This window comes from Ovis canadensis, chromosome 2 (assembly GCF_042477335.2).
Source record: "Ovis canadensis isolate MfBH-ARS-UI-01 breed Bighorn chromosome 2, ARS-UI_OviCan_v2, whole genome shotgun sequence".
Lineage (NCBI taxonomy): Eukaryota > Metazoa > Chordata > Mammalia > Artiodactyla > Bovidae > Ovis > Ovis canadensis.
Window position 1 is genome coordinate 140,304,070 of NC_091246.1, and position 17,915 is coordinate 140,321,984.

Consider the following 17,915-nt stretch of genomic DNA (forward strand, 5'->3'; position numbering starts at 1 on the left):
GCGATTGACTAATACCTATTATTGTGTGAAAGTAACAATTTCTAGGGAATATTAAAATTTGGAGACAGTAACAGTAGATACACTTAATGTATAGATTTGAAATCAGAACAAAAACTGTTGCACTGAGCACATTTTTTGTCTTATCTGAAGAAATTTATAACCACTGTCAGTCTCTCTAGGCATTATCTTAAAACCTATATCTTTGGTCTTTTGTACCAAAACTATGAAGGTGAGAAGCTTCTTAGAAAGTCATCTCTGTATGGTTAAGTGCCCTGAAAGACAAATATAATAGCAGTTACATTTTGTTATTTAATTGATTACACTGACTTCAATAATCTACTAAAAACACTGTTCTCAAAACTGCAGGAACATCATTGTAAAGTATGTTAAAAAAAATAGAGATGCCTTTCTTCATATCAAACAATTAAGGCCATCGATAATTGAATCCTAATCTTTGTAAAATAATCTGTAAGAATAGTCCACATTTACAGTGCTGTGTATGCTGCTTCCCCAAGACATGTTTAATCTTATTCTGAGAGGATGCTGGCTAGTTATGCTAGTTAAAAACCTTAGGTTTTTAACTAAAATATAATATTGTGGTAATTTAGAACATAAGTGCTTGTTTTTTAATTGTCATTAAGGATGGAGCTTTCAGGTGCTTTTGTGCTTATGTTTTTAAGGTACATAATACCTTCTGCAGATTTGATTGTATTTTCTAGAAGTTCTTTTTAAAACATTTTATTAGAATGTTTATTTCATATTTGGGGCACTATATTATCTATTAGATAATGTAATCCAGAAATTCCTACATTTACTTTACTTGGAATGTTTGTTTCATGTTTTAAAACTAAGATTAACAGTAAAAATGATTGTGTCAGCTCTTTCATAAATTGGAGTATTTGTGTTTAGGATTTAGAAGCTATATAAATTTCGTTTTTAAAAACGATATACTCTGCCTCAAATTTCTACTACCTATAATTAGCATTAACTTTCAATTAATCATCTACATTTTTTCTACTTAAATTTTTGAATTTTGGAAAAGTTGGGGTTTAATGACTTGTATGTTCTCAATGCTGGTAAATTGTTGTTAGATCATATTAGATCAAGTAAACAGTCGCACTGTACATGCTGTTTCCACTCATTTTTGTTTTCAATCTCTTCCTTCCATTATAAAATAAAGACTATAAGCTGGTACTTCTTTCTCTTTAATAGTCTTACTGTAATGTCCTCCGACAAAGTAGTTGAAGTCTCCCTATTTAAAACCAGATTTTCACCAGTCTCTCATTGAAAACCCAGTGAGTAGCAATAATTTATTTTTTTAAATTAATACATAAAATGTTATTCTAGGCTCTAATTAAAATGTACTGTAAATAAAACAAATTAGCAGTTATAGTCAGTAGTTTAACTTACTATATTTCTGTTTATCTTATTCTCACACCTATTCCTTAAGACTAAGAACGTACATAAAATTCCTCATGTTCTCTTAATGTAACTTAATGAGGAGGTAGTAGTAATAGTATTCACCCGTTCATATCTAGGGGCCAATCCCACAGAACATCTTATTTTTGTTTTTTAAGGTTAAAAAGTTAGTGTAAGGTATAGTTTCAAAGAAATTTAAGGAAGTTTGTGGATCTTTAAGGCCAACAGTAATTGGAATTATTTTACATATATATTGTAATTGTAAATAGATAATTATTACTTTCACTTCTTTTTAACAAGCTTGAAACTGATACATTCATTTTTATTTTTATTTTTAGTGATGCTTTTTTTTTCTCTTGGCATTTTGGTAATTGTAGTAATTAAAAACATTTTTTGCAACAAGAAGGGATGTAAATAAATGCTTTGGGAGTTAGGCCTATTCACCCATATCTGCAGTCTGTGTCTTAACAAAGATAGTGATTCTCAGTCATTTTTTTCTGTCACAATATCCAAGGAATAGAAAGCACTCCCAACAGCTGTTGTTGTTTAGTTGCTAAGTTGTGTCCAACTCTTTGCAACCCCATGGACTGCCAGGCTCCTCTCTCTTTGGGATTTCCCAGGCAGGAATACTGGAATGGGTTACAATTTCCTTTTCCAGGGGATCTTCGAAATACAGGGGTCAAACTTGTCTCTCCTGCTTGGCAGGCTGATTCTGTACCACTGAGCCACCTGAGAGGCCTAGTCCCAACAGTAATAGTAGCTTATTATTGGAGAGATTCTCAAGATTAGTTGAGAAAGACAGGTGGGAATGATTGTAATTGGCAAAAGCCAGTTGGTAAATCAATAGGTATATTTTGGTATTATATGGCTACCTTAATAATGATCTTAAGTTTATAAATAATGTTCCCTAAACATTCTTTAGTTTGCCTCATGGAACCTGAATCTTTTTGACATTCCAGTTTTGTAACTTAGTGTTTTTCTAATTCTATTGTTTGGATTAGTGAGTTTCTTTTTGTTTATTGGATATTTGCTAGGATAGTGTTACCAGAAATCACTGAAATGATAAAATTGTGATACTGTGATTTCTATGCAATCCAGTTATCATTTTCTTCTACTTCACCAATCCCACTATAAACATTTCAGTGAGACCTTTTATTTCTTCCTCTCCTCAGTGGAAGAGATGATTCAGTTTAAAGACCATATTTCTAATATTTGTGCTTTTGATTTCTTTACTAATTATTTACTATAAGTACAACATCATGTCTCAATCACAGTGTTGAGAGTCACTGGTATCTTTTATCTTTTGTAAGATAGATTTTAATGATTGTGAAATATGGATGTTGGAATGAGGGTTACTTCTGAGGTAATATCGTTCATTTGCTTGAATTTTGACATACTTTGTATGGTGTAGGAGGAGGTAAGCTTACTAGTGTTATGGGAATTGTACATAATCTATATCTTATTTGTGCCCTCTTCATAATGAAAAGTTATTATTGATGTACTCCTGAGTGGTGATTATGAATTATTTTAATTCTTGCTGAGCTGTGAATTTTCTATTTAAACAGAGATAAGTTTTTAGTGAGGAAAAGCAGTGATCAAGAAGCGCATTTTGTTCATCTGCCTTGAGCAAAAACAATGCTGGAGATGTTATTTCACATAACTGATATGATTACCAAGTCTAAAATAATGTTATTGGTAAAAACTTGGATTAGCACTGTTCATATTCATAACCACTAATCTGTAAGTTCTTTGTGTTTATATATTTCTAATCTTGTTCTATTGTAATTTTAAACTTTAAGAACTTGCTTACCTTGTATCACCTAGGAAGTAGAGGTCTGGGAATAATCAAGACTCACTTGAGAAAAGAAGTTTGACTTAAAAATTGGACTGTTATTTATTAAAGATTATTTTGAGACATTGGGCTGATTTCACTATTCACATACAGCTATCCCTCAATATCCATGGAAGTTTGGTTCCAGGATCCCCTGTGGATACCAAAATTTATTGATACTCAAGTCCCATATATAAAATGGCATGGTATTTGCATATAACCTAAGTATATCCTCCCATGTTCTTTAAGTCATTGCTACATTACTTATGATACCTAATACAGTGTAAATGCTGTGTAAATGGTTGCCAGCAGGAGACAAACACAAGATTTGCTTTTTAGAACTTTCTAAAATTTCTTCCCCTCAATTTTTTTTTTTTTTTTTTTTTTGGCCACACTGCTTGGGATATTGGAACTTCCCTGACCAGAGATTGAACCTGTTCCCCCAAATATTTTTGATTCAAGGTTGTTTGAATCCATAGGGCCATCTGCACTCAAAATGTACTTTCATGAATACAGTATTGAGAAAAGTCTGTGATGTTCTTCATGTATCTCATCAACTTTGAGGAATTTCATCAAAACTTTGGTATACTCTTGAGAGTGGTGATATGTATGAAAAACATCTGTCATGTGTGCTGTGCATATGTATGTGGAATTTTCCAGGCAAGAATACTGGAGTGGGTTGCCATTTCCTACTCCAAGGAATCTTTCTGACTCAGGAATCGAACCTGTGTCTATTGCGTCTCCTGCTTTTGCAGACAGATTCTTTACCACTGTGCCACCTGGCAAGTCCCATGTCTGCTGGGAGTGGGCAACAATTAAAAACTACTGCTTTCATCCTTAAAGCTGAGCTTATATTTTTCTCACTTCCTTACACTGATGAACTAAACATGTACCAGATAACTTGAGGGGATAACATCAAATTCATGGGTTAAAGATTAGTTAAAAAAAAAACTTCTGTCTAAAAATTTAACTAGTTCTCACCTTCAGACTTAAAAATAAAGGAGGTAGTAAGATTAGGATTATTAGGAAAAAGTACATTTAAAGTCAAAATAAAACAGTAAAATTTATAATAAACTAAACATACTGTATGAGTGCTATGCACTGTACTTAATGTATTTTACATAGACAGTAATTTCACTTTTTTTGGACAATCCTAAAATTAGTATATTTTTCTTACTGGAGAGGATAGTAGTGATATACCATTTAAATTTTTCCTAGCTTAGAAGCTCAAAGAATCTTAAACCTTGAAAGGGGAATGAAGTCCTTCTAGCTTACAGCTTCAGGTTTTCAGCTTCTTTGGTTTAAGTTTATTATGACTATACTGCTGTTCCCAGTATGAGCTCTAGGATCATTTCTTGGCTTTTTTTTTTTTTTTTTTTTGTGCTTACCAAGATATGAGAAGGAAATTAGAGCACAGAGAAAACTCTAATAAATCTATGCAGTTCCTTGATCTGCAAGCCTGTCCTCCTGAGTCCCTACGATTTTTGCTTTGTTAATTTTCTATTCCTCATCAAAAATAACCACATACTTTGCATTATAGAACAACCGAAATTTATCTCACAACTTTTGTCAGAAGTCCAGCTGGGCCCTCTTTTTAGGGCCTTACAAAGTCTAAATCGGTATGTTCACAGAGCTGCATTTTTTGGGGGAGGTGGGGAGTCTCTTGAAGAATCCACTTTCCAGTTCATTTGGATTGTTGACTGCATACAGTTACAGGACTGCTGATCCTCTTTCCTTGTTGACTGTCAATTGGAGCTGGTCTTCACTCATAGAAGCTAAAATGCTTTCAGTATTGCTGCCTCCAGTAATGGCAAGTAAAGTCTATCTCTTGCTTATCTCTGACTTCTGCTACTGTCAGAAATCTGACAGAGAAAGTTCTCTGCTTTCACTGGGTCATATGGTCAGATTGGCCCATTTGGATAACCCAGGATAACCTTTCTGTTTTAGAATCTGTGACCATTTTTATATCTGCAAAGTCCATTTTGCTCTGTAACATAACCTATTGATAGATTCCAGGGGGGTCGGGGTTTGGACATCTTTGGGCAGCCATTCTGCCTGTATACTCATACATATACTCCTGAAAATAAGTTTGATGAACTATGTACTCTTGCACATTTCTAAGTTTATTCCTAAAATTTTTCTTTGTAAGTTTAATTTTAGTTGGCTTAAAACTCATCATTCAGAAAATGAAGATCTTAGCATCCAGTCCCATCACTTCATGGCAAATAGATGGGGAAAAAGTAGAAACGGTGTCAGATTTCATTTACTTGGGTTCCAAAATTACTGTGGACCGTGACTGCAGCCATGAAACTGAAAGATGCTTGCTCCTTGGAGGAAAAGTTTTGATAAACTTAGACGGTGTATTAAAAAGCAGAGACATCACTTTGCTGACAAAGGTCTGTATATCAAAGCTATGGTTTTTCCAGTAGTCGTGTATGAATGTGAGAGTTGGACCATAAAGAAGGCTGAGTGCCAAAGAATTTACACTTTCAAACTGTGGTGTTGGAGATGACTCTTGAGAGTCCCTTGGACAGCAAGGAGATCAAACCAGTCAATCTTAAATCAGTCCTGAATATTCTTTGGAAGGACTGATGATGAAGCTTCAGTACTTTGGCCACCTAATGTGAAGAGACAGCCCATTGAGAAAGACCCTGATGCTGGAAAAGATTGAGGGCAAGAGGAGAAGGGAGCAACAGAGGATGAGATGTTTGGATGGCATCACTGACTCAATGGACATGAGTTTGAGCAAACTCTGGGAGATAGTGAAGGACAGGGAAGCCTGGCATGCTGCAGTCCATGGGGTTACTAAGAGTCGGACACAACTTAGTGACTAAACAACGAGTTGAAAAAAAGAATGATTTCTGACTTTTCAAGATATTGACACCATTCTAAGTACAGTTGATTTTTGAAGAACCCAGGTTTGAACTGCATGGGTTGACTTATGTGGATTTTTTTCAGTAGTATATACGTTACTGAGTCACCTGCCAGTAGTTCAATCTGTGGGAGCAGAACTGCGAAAGTGGAGAATCCACAGATACAGAGGACATCTCTTAAGTTACATTCGGGTTTTGGACTGTATGGAAGATTGGTGCCTGGAGTCGTTCGAGTGTCAACTGTGATCCTTAGTGATTCGATCTGTCATTGGTTTAAAAAAACAAATGACTTAATTCACCTTTACCAATTGAGCATTTTTATTGTTCCTTTTTCTTACTGAACGTATAATTAATAATTATATTTGAATCCAGGGTATTTTAATGCTTTAAACTATTTTGATCACATCACCTTATCCTACTTCTTTGTAACAAATATAAATTGAACTTTACAAAGTTTCCTATTGATTTCCTCTTTGCTTTGTTCTCATGAAGCTCACTCTCAGGACAATGCATTTTTCCACAGTATTTTGAGAATAGAAGAGGCAATCATTAAATGAAAGGGTTTTTGTTCCTGTCATCACATTGTTCAATACAAAATATTCCTCAACACAAGGCACAACACCATTCTTAAAAAGCCGTGCTTTGCTTTAACAGCACTGTTTATAAAGGTGCCTTGATTAATGGAGGCTTGAAGACACTCTTATTTTAAGTCAGCCCCTTGTTTTGTTCCATGGAGATTTTTACAATCCAGAGCAATGCATTGTAATAATATTTGGTATGGCTAAGAGGTATGGGTTTCTTTTCAAATACGGAATTATGAACACTTAGGGAAAGCAGGCAGATTATTATTAGGAAAGCAAACATAGGGAAGTTGAAGATACAGGAATTAATTTTCTTAAAACATGTCTGTCTTATGAGTCTGTTGAACAGTCTTAGTGTATCTGCAGTGATACAAATACCTGTCTGAACGTTGCTGCCTTGAAAGTCTATTCCCCCACCCACCTAGCTCTTCTGCTTCCACAAGGCCGGGCGCTAGCTTCTCTCCCAGAATCACCCTTAAGTAGTTAATTCCTTTCTCACACAAATGTCTACCTTTTTGGGCCCTGTTCCTTGGCACAATTTCTCTTTCCTGAATACTTCCATTTGTAGTGTTTGTCCCCTTGAGCAGGCAGAGATCCTACCCCTTACCTACAAGTTGATTTTATCCAAGTATAAGACACACATAGCTGCGGTAGGATTGTGTAAAGGAAAGAGTCCTTACCTTTGTGTCCTTCAAGTTACAAACAAACCTTTATTTTTCATGTTTTTCAAAGGCTAGATAATTAGCTTAACCTTGTATGCATTAAACATGAGCTCTGTTTGGCAGGTTCAGCTGGCTGGCTTAATGTTGTTGCTTTTGCTAGAAGTAAAGATCAGAAGGCTATCTTCCTGCTTTCTAGATATAAGTTCCTGGTCTTTTGTAAGCAGCTGCTGAACTAAATGGAAATATTCAATAGGAAAATCTGAAGCCATATTTAACCATTTCCATGAAAGAAATAATTTGCAGAAATTTATCTCTCTCTGGAGGATGTGAACCTTTGAGCTATCCCACAGAGCCATTTGTCCTTTGAATTGCTGCTCCTTTCATAGTCCCCATTTTGCATTTGTCTAGCAGAATACCCTCTTCTGGTCCCTTTTCCTTTAAGGAACAGTCTGTATATAAAACATAATTTTCTTGCCAGCTTTGAAATTGGAGTCATTATCACTTTTGGTATTTGCATCAGAAGTTTTAAACATATTAAGGCCTTTTCAGCCAACTTTATTCAAGGTAAAGTACAAGTTCTCCTTTCAACAGTTTGTGCAATAAGGAAATGGAGCTCCAAATTCACACTTGGCTGTCACGTATGGGAGCTCAGCACTCAAGTGTAGGGAAAAGTTGACTTTCCCTTTAACTTTGTTCCTGGCATCACTGCCTTTTCCTAATGCAGTTAGTAACTGAGCTTTCTGGCAAGTTCTTACCCAATCCCACCTTCAGTTCAGTTGCTCAGTCGTGTCCAACTCTTTGCGACTGCATGAATCGCAGCACGCCAGGCCTCCCTGTCCATCACCAACTCCTGGAGTTCACTCAAACTCACGTCCGTCTAGTCGGTGATGCCATCCAGCCATCTCATCCTCGGTCGTCCCCTTCTCCTCCTGCTCCCAATCCCTCCCAGCATCAGAGTCTTTTCCAATGAGTCAACTCTTCTCATGAGGTGGCCAAAGTAGTGGAGTTTCAGCTTTAGCATCATTCCTTCCAAAGAAATCCCAGGGCTGATCTCCTTCAGAATGGACTGGCTGGATCTCCTTGCAGTCCAAGGGACTCTCAAGAGTCTTCTCCAACACCACAGTTCAAAAGCATCAATTCTTTGGCTCTCAGCTTTCTTCGCAGTCGAACTCTCACATCCATACATGACCACTGGAAAAACCATAGCCTTGACTAGGGCACTCCATGACTTACCTAATGGTCCTGTGTAATCATTTTTATGGAAAGTTTATGGAAAACCTAGTGAGATTATCCTTCCAAACCTTAACTATTTAGGTTGTTTCTTTACTCTGGTCTTCAGATACAGATTGGTCTTGCATATTTAGAGAAGTCCTTATTAACATTGGTCTTGCTCGTTGGCTACTGGCAGAACTATCTACTTTTTAAAGCTCCCATCAGTGGACTGATAAGGCACCTCTACAAAGTATCAACCATCTTCCATTTTAGAATGACCAGAGTATGATGACAGACAAAACTAATTATCCACCAATATTCATTCTCATCTTTTTTCCTTATTGTAGATGCTCCATTTCCCCCCACCCCCACCTTGAGCATATGGAAATAAAGAATGTATTTCCCAGCTTCCCTGCTAGCTCTAGCCATGTGACTTAAGTTCTGACCAGAATAGAGGTTTCCTGTAAAATTTCTGAAAAGTGTCCTTGAAAGGAGGCTATCACTCATCTCCCCATTTCCTTCTTCTCATCTGCTGTGACAGTTAGACCTTGAGTTATTTTAAGCCATGATGGAGATGCTACATGTTGAGAATGGCAAAACTGCAAAATAGAAGGAACCTGGGTTCCTAATGGTCATGAGGACTGCCTGTTTTCATGTGAGAGAAATAAACTTTTGATTCACTTAAGCCATTGTTATTTTGAGTTTTCTCACAGCTAAACCTAATCCTAGCTGATAGAGGTGTAAAAAAGTCAAGTTGTTTCCAAATAAGAACCACATAGACTTTTGTGTAAAGCACACTGACGCAGGAGGAACTATTAATGTTCAGTCTAAGAATTTTGCTGCTCAGATTCAGCACTGCCATTTTACAGTAATCAGCTTCTGTTACATTAAAAAGTTTCTCTTTTCACCAAGACTCCATTGCCATGCTTCCATCCTTGAAACTACTACACCTCTAATAGGTGGCAGTGTGCCAGGAGTTGTGGGCAGCCACAGGATAGGTATCTTCTGGAAGATTTTTGAGGGAACCTTAATATTAAATAATGGAATGGAAGGCAAAATTCACGTGCACTTTAAAATGTAAAATAACAATTTATAAATTTTTGTAGTGAAGTTATTTAGCTCTTGCAGAGTAATGACATTTCTCTTTTCTGCCTCTCCTTTGCCCTAAGGATATTTAGATGGAAGCTTGAGAAGCACCACTTACTTAATAAGAGCTGACAGATACCTGGCAGCAGAGTAGATAAAGCTCATGGCCTACCAGCTAGAAAGGTAAGAGATTTTAAGTTTTTACTGCAAAGGTGGCCTTTTATTTTGTGATTGTCTCTCAAATATTATTAAATTACAGAGATATTTCCAGACAGCAATCCTCAGAATGTTAGTGTCCTACCGTATTGACTATTGTTTAATAAAAAAAAAAATTCTGAGGTTTGGCAGATTTGGAGATGTCCTTTTGGAGCTACAATGCATATCAGCATATAAAAGCACACCAAAGACTTTCCATAAAAGTACATAATTTTAATTCAAAGGGTCCTAACTTGTCTGACTAGGGAGTCCTCTATAGCAGAGTCCCAGTATGAAAGTCGCAACTCTTGTAGGACTTTATAAGGATAGTAACATGAGTTAATCCTTGAGATATTTTCTATGTTTTAAAAACATTTTGGACAGAAAGTCCTACTCTCTTGGATGTGCTCAATAACTGGATTACTAAAAGAGACATTCGAAATTACAAGGTAGGGGGATAGTGGAGGGAGGAAGATCAGTGGTGAGTGGCATTAACCAAGAAACAGATGAGTGGGAAGTAATAGCACTCTAGGATGAGAGAGTGAGCTGATTAAAGTTTGCATTATTATAGTCAAAAAATCTAGGTATCATAAGAATACGGTGGGTGTCAGAGGCCAGTCCATGCAAGGGTCTGCAGACACCGTTAAGGATTAGAGACCTAATCATAAGAGCGTAACGTATCCTTTCCTCATTTTGACTGGTGTTGCTTGAGTATAAATCATCATTCTCTTTCCTGAATCTAGAAAGTTTATAACTGATTTTCTTATGCATGGTGTTACTCTCACTAATCATCCTCCACACTTCTATTAGTGATGTTGCAAAAATGCCCCTTTGATTACCTAAATCACCTATTTAAAATCTTTATGTTTTTTATTATTCTTTAAATTTTTTTAATTTATTTTTTAATTGCTTACAGAATTTCATTATTTTCTGTGAAACCTCAACGTGAATCTTCCCATTTTAATAGCAAGATTAAGCAAACTTCTTTGAAGAGCCAAATAGTAAGATTTTAGGCTTTATCGGGGTCACATATAGTCTCTATTGCTTCTTTTTCTCCTCCGCCCCTCCCACCCCATACACACTCCTCAATATTTAGAAAGTTGAAAGACTTTCTTAACATTTTTGCACAGGGCCATAGTTTATAACCTCAGTTTAGGGGTCAGAAAAGGGAATGAGGTTGGACTCCAGACTCTTTGCTTGGGTACTAAAGGCCCTTTGAAATTTGCTTCCTGCTCTGCTCCCAGCTCTCTTCTTCAATCATATATCCCATAGTTTAGCCATTAGAAGTTCTTGGAGATCTTCTGTGTATTCTGCTATTTCCTCTGCCCAAAACATCATCTCTTTTTTCTTTGAGAAGACTTAAGTCCAGGCATTACTTCCATTAGTACCCTTCGCAGATCCTTTGTCTCTCCAGGGTTGGCTAGGTACTTGTCTTAATGACAGGGTAGAAGATCAGATAAATTTAACTTTAGAGAAAAGAAGAGCTCATACTCAGTATACAAAAGATTCTCACTTCACCCAGTCACAGAAAGTATCAGGCTTCATAGAAACTTTCGCTCGTCTTGGCTACATGGTTTTTTGTCCCTGTTTTTTGTGTCTACTCCATTCTGGCTTTCATTAATTTCTTATCAGTATGAACATGACAGAGGTTTCTATGAATCCTGAGTATGATTTTAAATGTCTGATGTATAGCTCTGGTTGACTTTTTTTTTTTTAAACGCATTTCTTGAAGAGGTGATCTGATTGGCCTAACTTATTCAGATATCTTTCCTGGTTTACCTGAATGAAACAGGTATGTCGGGTAATGGAAATATAGGATTGCCCTTTGCTGGCCACCTGGCTCTAAGAGGGGATTATGGGTGGGGAAGAAAGGTAACCAGCTCTAGTATACTCCTGTTCCCCTATGTTCTCATAGCACCTGTGTATATCTTTATTATTGTATGTACATCACTAAATTAGTATTACTATTTTCACTTGTTTGCCTTCCTTATTAAACTAATTTTGAAGTCAGGAAACATATCTTATTCTTAATGCAGTATCAGGTACAAATAGTCAAATATTTTTAAATAAATTTCATAAAATACATTTGTATTAGAAATGTTTGAGAGTTCTGCACATCATAGGTAACATTAAATATTATGTGTATTTTAGAAATCTGCTTTGAAGCTTGAGTACATGCTTTAAATGTAGATGTTACAACATTTGTAGTTCTGTAACTAGAAGATCAGTAAAATTCATATTTTAGAATGTAGTGATTTCTGAAATTAACCACCAGAAACTGATTCATTTCCCCCACTTCTGTTTTCAAAGATTCATTTGCTTATACTAGTTTCTATGAAGTGATTTCCTTTTTACTTGTTTTTGATAGATGTAAGAAAAGCAAATATTTTTATCAGTTGTATCATTTGAATGATATAATTCAAAATGGCACGGGAATATTGATATTACAGTGGAAAGGATTGTCTATCTTAATATGGTTAATATTGTCTATCTTAAAATGTTTAACCCACATTTCATGTTTTAAATAAGGGAGTTGCCTATAGGACAGCTAATTGCCTAAATTTTAGTCACCTCTCAAGTCTTTATTCAGATACAGAAATTATTATTCTGTTTGCTCTTAACTTTCACTACAGAACATAGTTTTTCTGTTCTTTGATACAATATGAAAGTTATAATCCAGAAACAATCAGAATTGTTAAGAGAATCTGTATATTTTAGTATATTCAGTATATATTTTATATATACTGTATATGTACATATAAATTTATATTTATATGTACATATATAAATGTGTATATTTATATACTATATGAATATGCATATTTTTATATATTTATATATAAATGTATATGTTTTAGTATATACATGATGCTAATTATATAATGGTTATATGTGAATTATGATAGTGCGTGTTATTTCTCTACACTTTAAGCTCCTATAAGTTTTTCCATTTTTATTTTTAAATTTTTTTAGTTCGGAACCGTTTAAGATAAGTTGCTAGCATGATGTCCCATTCCCCCAAATACTTTATTTTCTACAATCGTACATTCTCCTCTTAAATCATAATACAACCATGAAAATCAAGAAGTTAACTTCAAAATATTGCTACCATCTAATCTATATATTTAAGTATTGCCAGTTACTCCCATAATGTCTTTTCTTTATAGCAAACAGGTTCGGTCTAGAATCTCATGTTGCAGTTAGCCGTCACGACTCATTGGTCTTTTTTGATCTGAAACAGTTCTTGATCTTTCTTCGACTTGGACACTTTGAAAATTATGGGCCAGTTGTTTTGAGGGGATTTACCTCAATTTGGGGTTGTGTAGTATTTCTTCATGATTAGATTCAGATTATGGGTCTTTGGCATGACTGTCATGAAAGTGATGCTGTGACCTCCTCATTGCAACAATGATATGGATACTGATTTTTCTTATTTTTAGTATTGTTAACTTGTATCATTTGAGTAAAGTGATGTTTGCCAGGCATTTGTAATATATATTACTCTTTTGCCTTTAGTAATTAAAAATGTATTTTATGGGGAGATAGTTTGAGAGGATGTAAGTATCCTGTCTAATCAAACTTTCAGTTTATTCTTCTATATTGGTATGTATCTTTTATATCAGATTAATGAAATCCTATTTTATTTATAATATCTATTGTCATTTTTTTTGATTCTGAAATTGTCTGAGATCTAGCCACTTTCTGGCTAAATCCATAGTAAGTCCATCTTTCTTGCACAAGATTTCAAGGCCCATCATGTATTTTTCCTGCTTCAGCCCTGGAATCAACCAATTCTTCAAGGATCCCAGGTTCCTTTTGGTTGAAAATGGCATTTTGACATCAAGGTCTGGGTGCCAAGTGGGCTTCTTGCTTATGTGATATCAGTGTTCCTAGGCCCTCTCAGTGACACAGCTAGGGAAGTATGTGCATGTATGTGCATATTTATACACATATTATCATCTCTGTTTCTATATGTTTACATTGAAAATCATGAGTTCATACCAGTATCTCTAAATCTCATCATCAGGATTTATTCTGTGTAATTATTTTCATCCTCTGTATAGTGTTGCCTGTTTTCATCCACTGTATCCTTGAGAAATTCACTTATTCATTCATTACCTGTGTTACATGTAATGAATTGCCTGTTGCCACCGGACCTTCTCCTCTCAGCAGGTAGGTATCCTCTTGCTTGGCCCTGATATCCTGTCCTGGGCTGATGCCATCCCTGTTCTTCACCTCACGTGGATGCCTCCTCACCCTTCTGGGGCACCGACATCCCACATCAGACTGCTTCCCCCTGCTTGCATAGACAGATCTTTCTTCACCTAACAGTCTCCTGTCCAGCTCAAGCCCCCTCCCCCCATGAGCACCTTTCTCTTCTTGTCCAGGTACTTAGACAGGCTGAACTTAGGCTGCTCCCTCAATGGCCTGACTAATCTGTCTCCCGTGAAGATACCCTTATATATGTTTTTCCTTGGAAGATTGTCTTTTATATTCATTTTAAGTTACAAGAAATGGTTTGGTGGTTAATTTCAACCACTTCCTTCCTTTCATCTTTCCTTAAAGTATTTTCCGTTACTGTTTTTTAATTGGCGTCTTATATTATGTGTGGTTTTATTTGACAATGGGTCTGTTTAGTAACTCTGCAAGTCCCCAGAGAGTCTTTCTGTACTTTTTTTTTTAAAGTGGCTTACAGAAAACAGGTGTATAGTTGGTAAGCAAAGAATTATAACGCAAGACAGTTCATATGCACAGTATAGCAAAGCTTGCCAGCTGGCAGGCACAGTATAGCAGGAGAAATTTCTTGTACCATTTTTTACCTTGAGTAAGTCATTTCACTGTTTGGGGCATCATTTGTAGTTTGCATAGTTAGGACTAGATCAGGAATACAATGAGGTAAATAATTAGAAAATCCATGTTATAAGAAAGAGCCTCTGACCTGTATTCAAGAGAGAATTTTGGATTAACATTTTATTTATTTGAATGGGCAAAAGGCACAGATAAAGTTGATGTTTAAGGATACAGATTTGAAAGGAGTAAGCTATGGTGATCTAATGTATAGTATAACGGATATAGACAACAATATTGTGCTATAATTAGGTAATGTAAAATAAATATACAATGTCAGTTTTGTTACAACATACAAATGTATCAAGGTAGCATATTTTACACCTTGAATTTACACAATGTTGTATGTCAGATATCTCTCATTTTTTAAAAAAGATTGGGCAAAGGAAGCATTTTCGAGATTACAAAGAACCATTATATATATGAAAAGGTTCAACCTCATTTGTGTGTCAATATATGCAACTTAAAAATTTTTTTCCCACTAATTTAACTAAAATGTTAAATATTCACTGTTGGTGTGGGCATTGAGAAATTAGGTCTTTCTGTACACTACAGGTAAAGTAGAAGTCAGTGTTATGTATCTGAAGAGTTTAGCAATATAAATTAAGTCTTGAAAATGTGCCTTCACTTTGATATAGTAGTTTCCGTTCTAGAAGTTCATCTAATGAAAATAATTATAGATATTACACAAAGATTTGTCCTCAAAAGTAGTCACTGATGATAAAAACAGTAAGAGAATAGTTATAATAGAGCTCAGACGGTGTCACCTGCACTGCAGGAGACCTGGTTTCAATCCCTGGGTTGGGACTATCCCCCAGAGAAGGGAATGGCAACCCATACCAGTATTCTTGCCTGGAGAAACCCTCAGACAGAGGAGCCTGATGGGTGACAGTCCATAGGGTCACAGAGAGTCAACACGACTGAGCCACTAAGACACACACATAATGGAGTAATAGAGAACTAGTTATAAATATGTTGTATCTGTATGACACTGTAGATCTATATGGAATACTGTATAGCCATTAAAATGACATTTAATAGTTAATGATTCTATCAGGGGTCCCTAACGCCCCAACTGCAGACCAGCCTGTTAGGAACTGGACTGCACAGCAGGAGATGAGCGTCGGGGCAAGTGAGTGAAGCTTTGTGCCATTCACCGATCCCCATTGCTCTCCTTATGGGTTCAGATTACCACCTGAACCATCCACTCCCACCCCAATCCTCCACCTCCCTCCGTGAAACAGTTGTTTTCCACAAAACTGGTCCCTGGTGCCAATAAAAGCTGGGGACTGCTGATACTATTTAATAATGTGGCAGAATTGCAGTTCAGTTCAGTTGCTCAGTTGTGTCCAACTCTTTGTAACTCCATGAACTGCAGCACACCAGAATTCCTTGTCCATCACCAGCTCACTGAGCTTGCTCAAACTCATGTCCATCGAGTCAGTAATGCCATCCAGCCAACTCATCCTCTGTTGTCCCCTTTTCCTCCTGCCTTCAGTCTTTCCAGCATCAGGGTCTTTTCCAATGAGTCAGTTCTTCGCAGCAGGTTGCCAAATTATTGGAGCTTCAGCATCAGTCCTTGTGATGAATATTCAGGACTGATTTCCTTTAGGATTGAAAGTTTGATCTCCTTGCAGTTCAAGGAACTCTCAGGACTCTTCTCCAACACCACAGTTCAAAGCATCAATTCTTTGCATTCAGCTTTCTTTATAGTCCAAGTCTGACATCATGATATGACTGCTAGAAAAACCATACCTATGACTAGACAGACCTTTGTTGGCAAAGTAATGTCTCTACATTTTAACAGGCTGTCTAGGTTTGTCATAGCTTTTCTTTCAAGGAGCAAGAGTATTTTAATTTCATGGCTGCAGTCACCATCTGCAGTGATTTGGAAGCCCAAGAAAATAAAGTGTCACTGTTTCCATTGTTTCCCCCATCTATTTACCATAAAATGATGGGACTGGATGCCATGATCTTAGTTTTTTGAATGTTGAGTTTTAAGCTAGGTTTTTCACTGCAGATGGTGACTGCAGCCATGAAATCAAGACGCTTGCTCCTTGGAAGAAACACTATGGCAAACCTTGACAGCTCAGCATTTCACATGATGTACTCTCCATATAAATTAAATAAGTGGGGTGACAATGTAAAGCCTTGACATGCTCCTTTCCAATTTGGAACCAGTCCATTGTTCCATGTCCCATTCTAACTGTTGCTTCTTGACCTGCATACAGATTTCTCAGAAGGTAGGTAAGGTGATCTGGTATTCCCATCTCTTTAAGAATTTTCCACAGTTTGTTGTCATCCACACAGTCAAAGGATTTAGCATATACAATGAAGCGGAAATAGATGTTTTTCTGCAATTCTCTTGCTTTTTCTATGATCCAGCCTATGCTGGCAATTTGATCTCTCGTTCCTCTTACCTTTTCTAAATCCACCTTAAACATCTGGAAGTTCTCAGTTGCACACTGTTGAAGCCTAGTTGGAGAATTTTGAGCATTATTCTTCTAGTGTGTGAGATGAGTGCAATTGTGCTGTAGTTTGAGTATTCTTTGGCTTTGCCTTTCTTTGGGTTTGGAATGAAAACTGACCTTTTCCAGCCCTGTGGCCACTGCTGAGTTTTCCAGATTTGCTGACATATTGCTGACATTTTAACAGCATCATCTTTCAGGATTTGAAATAGCTCAGCTGGAATTCCATCACCTCCAGTAGCTTTGTTCATAGTAATGCTTCCTAAGGCCCACTTGACTTCGCATTCCAGGATGTCTGGCTCTAGGTGAGTGATCACAACATCGTGGTTATCTGGGTCATGAAGATCTTTTTTGTATACTTCTTCTGTGTATTCTTGCCACCTCTTCTTAATATCTTCTGCTTCTGTTAGGTCCATACCATTTATTTAGATAATTGCATTTTAAAGGAAATTGTAATACTCTTTTTTTAAAATTAAAAAAATATAGGATCAAGACCATCCCCATGGAAAAGAAATGCAAAAAAGCAAAATGGCTGTGTGGGGAGGGCTTACAAATAGCTGTGAAAAGAAGCGAAAAGCAAAGGAGAAAAGGAAAGATATAAGCATCTGAATGCAGAGTTCCAAAGAACAGCAAGAAGAGATGAGAAGCCTTCTTTAGCGATCAATGCAAAGAAATAGAGAAAAAGAGCAGAATGGGAAAAGACTAGAGATCTCTTCAAGAAAATTAGAGATACCAAGGGA

At 36.4% G+C, this 17,915-nt stretch overlaps 1 protein-coding gene across 11 annotated transcripts in view; it reads left to right on the forward strand.

Moving 5' to 3' along the window:
- Nucleotides 1-17,915, forward strand: part of ATF2 (activating transcription factor 2) — a 79,666-nt gene that overhangs the window by 1,287 nt on the left and 60,464 nt on the right. For 4 of the 11 annotated variants that reach the window (XM_069577152.1, XM_069577155.1, XM_069577158.1 and 1 more), the window contains exon 2: nucleotides 9,748-9,847. The exons of 4 other annotated variants lie outside the window; for them this stretch is intronic. The gene's annotated coding sequence lies outside the window, so the exon portion shown is untranslated. Of the gene's footprint in view, nucleotides 1-9,747; nucleotides 9,848-17,362; nucleotides 17,481-17,915 lie in introns of all 11 variants that reach the window. 3 more of the 11 variants (XM_069577153.1, XM_069577156.1, XM_069577159.1) reach the window with 1 other exon arrangement.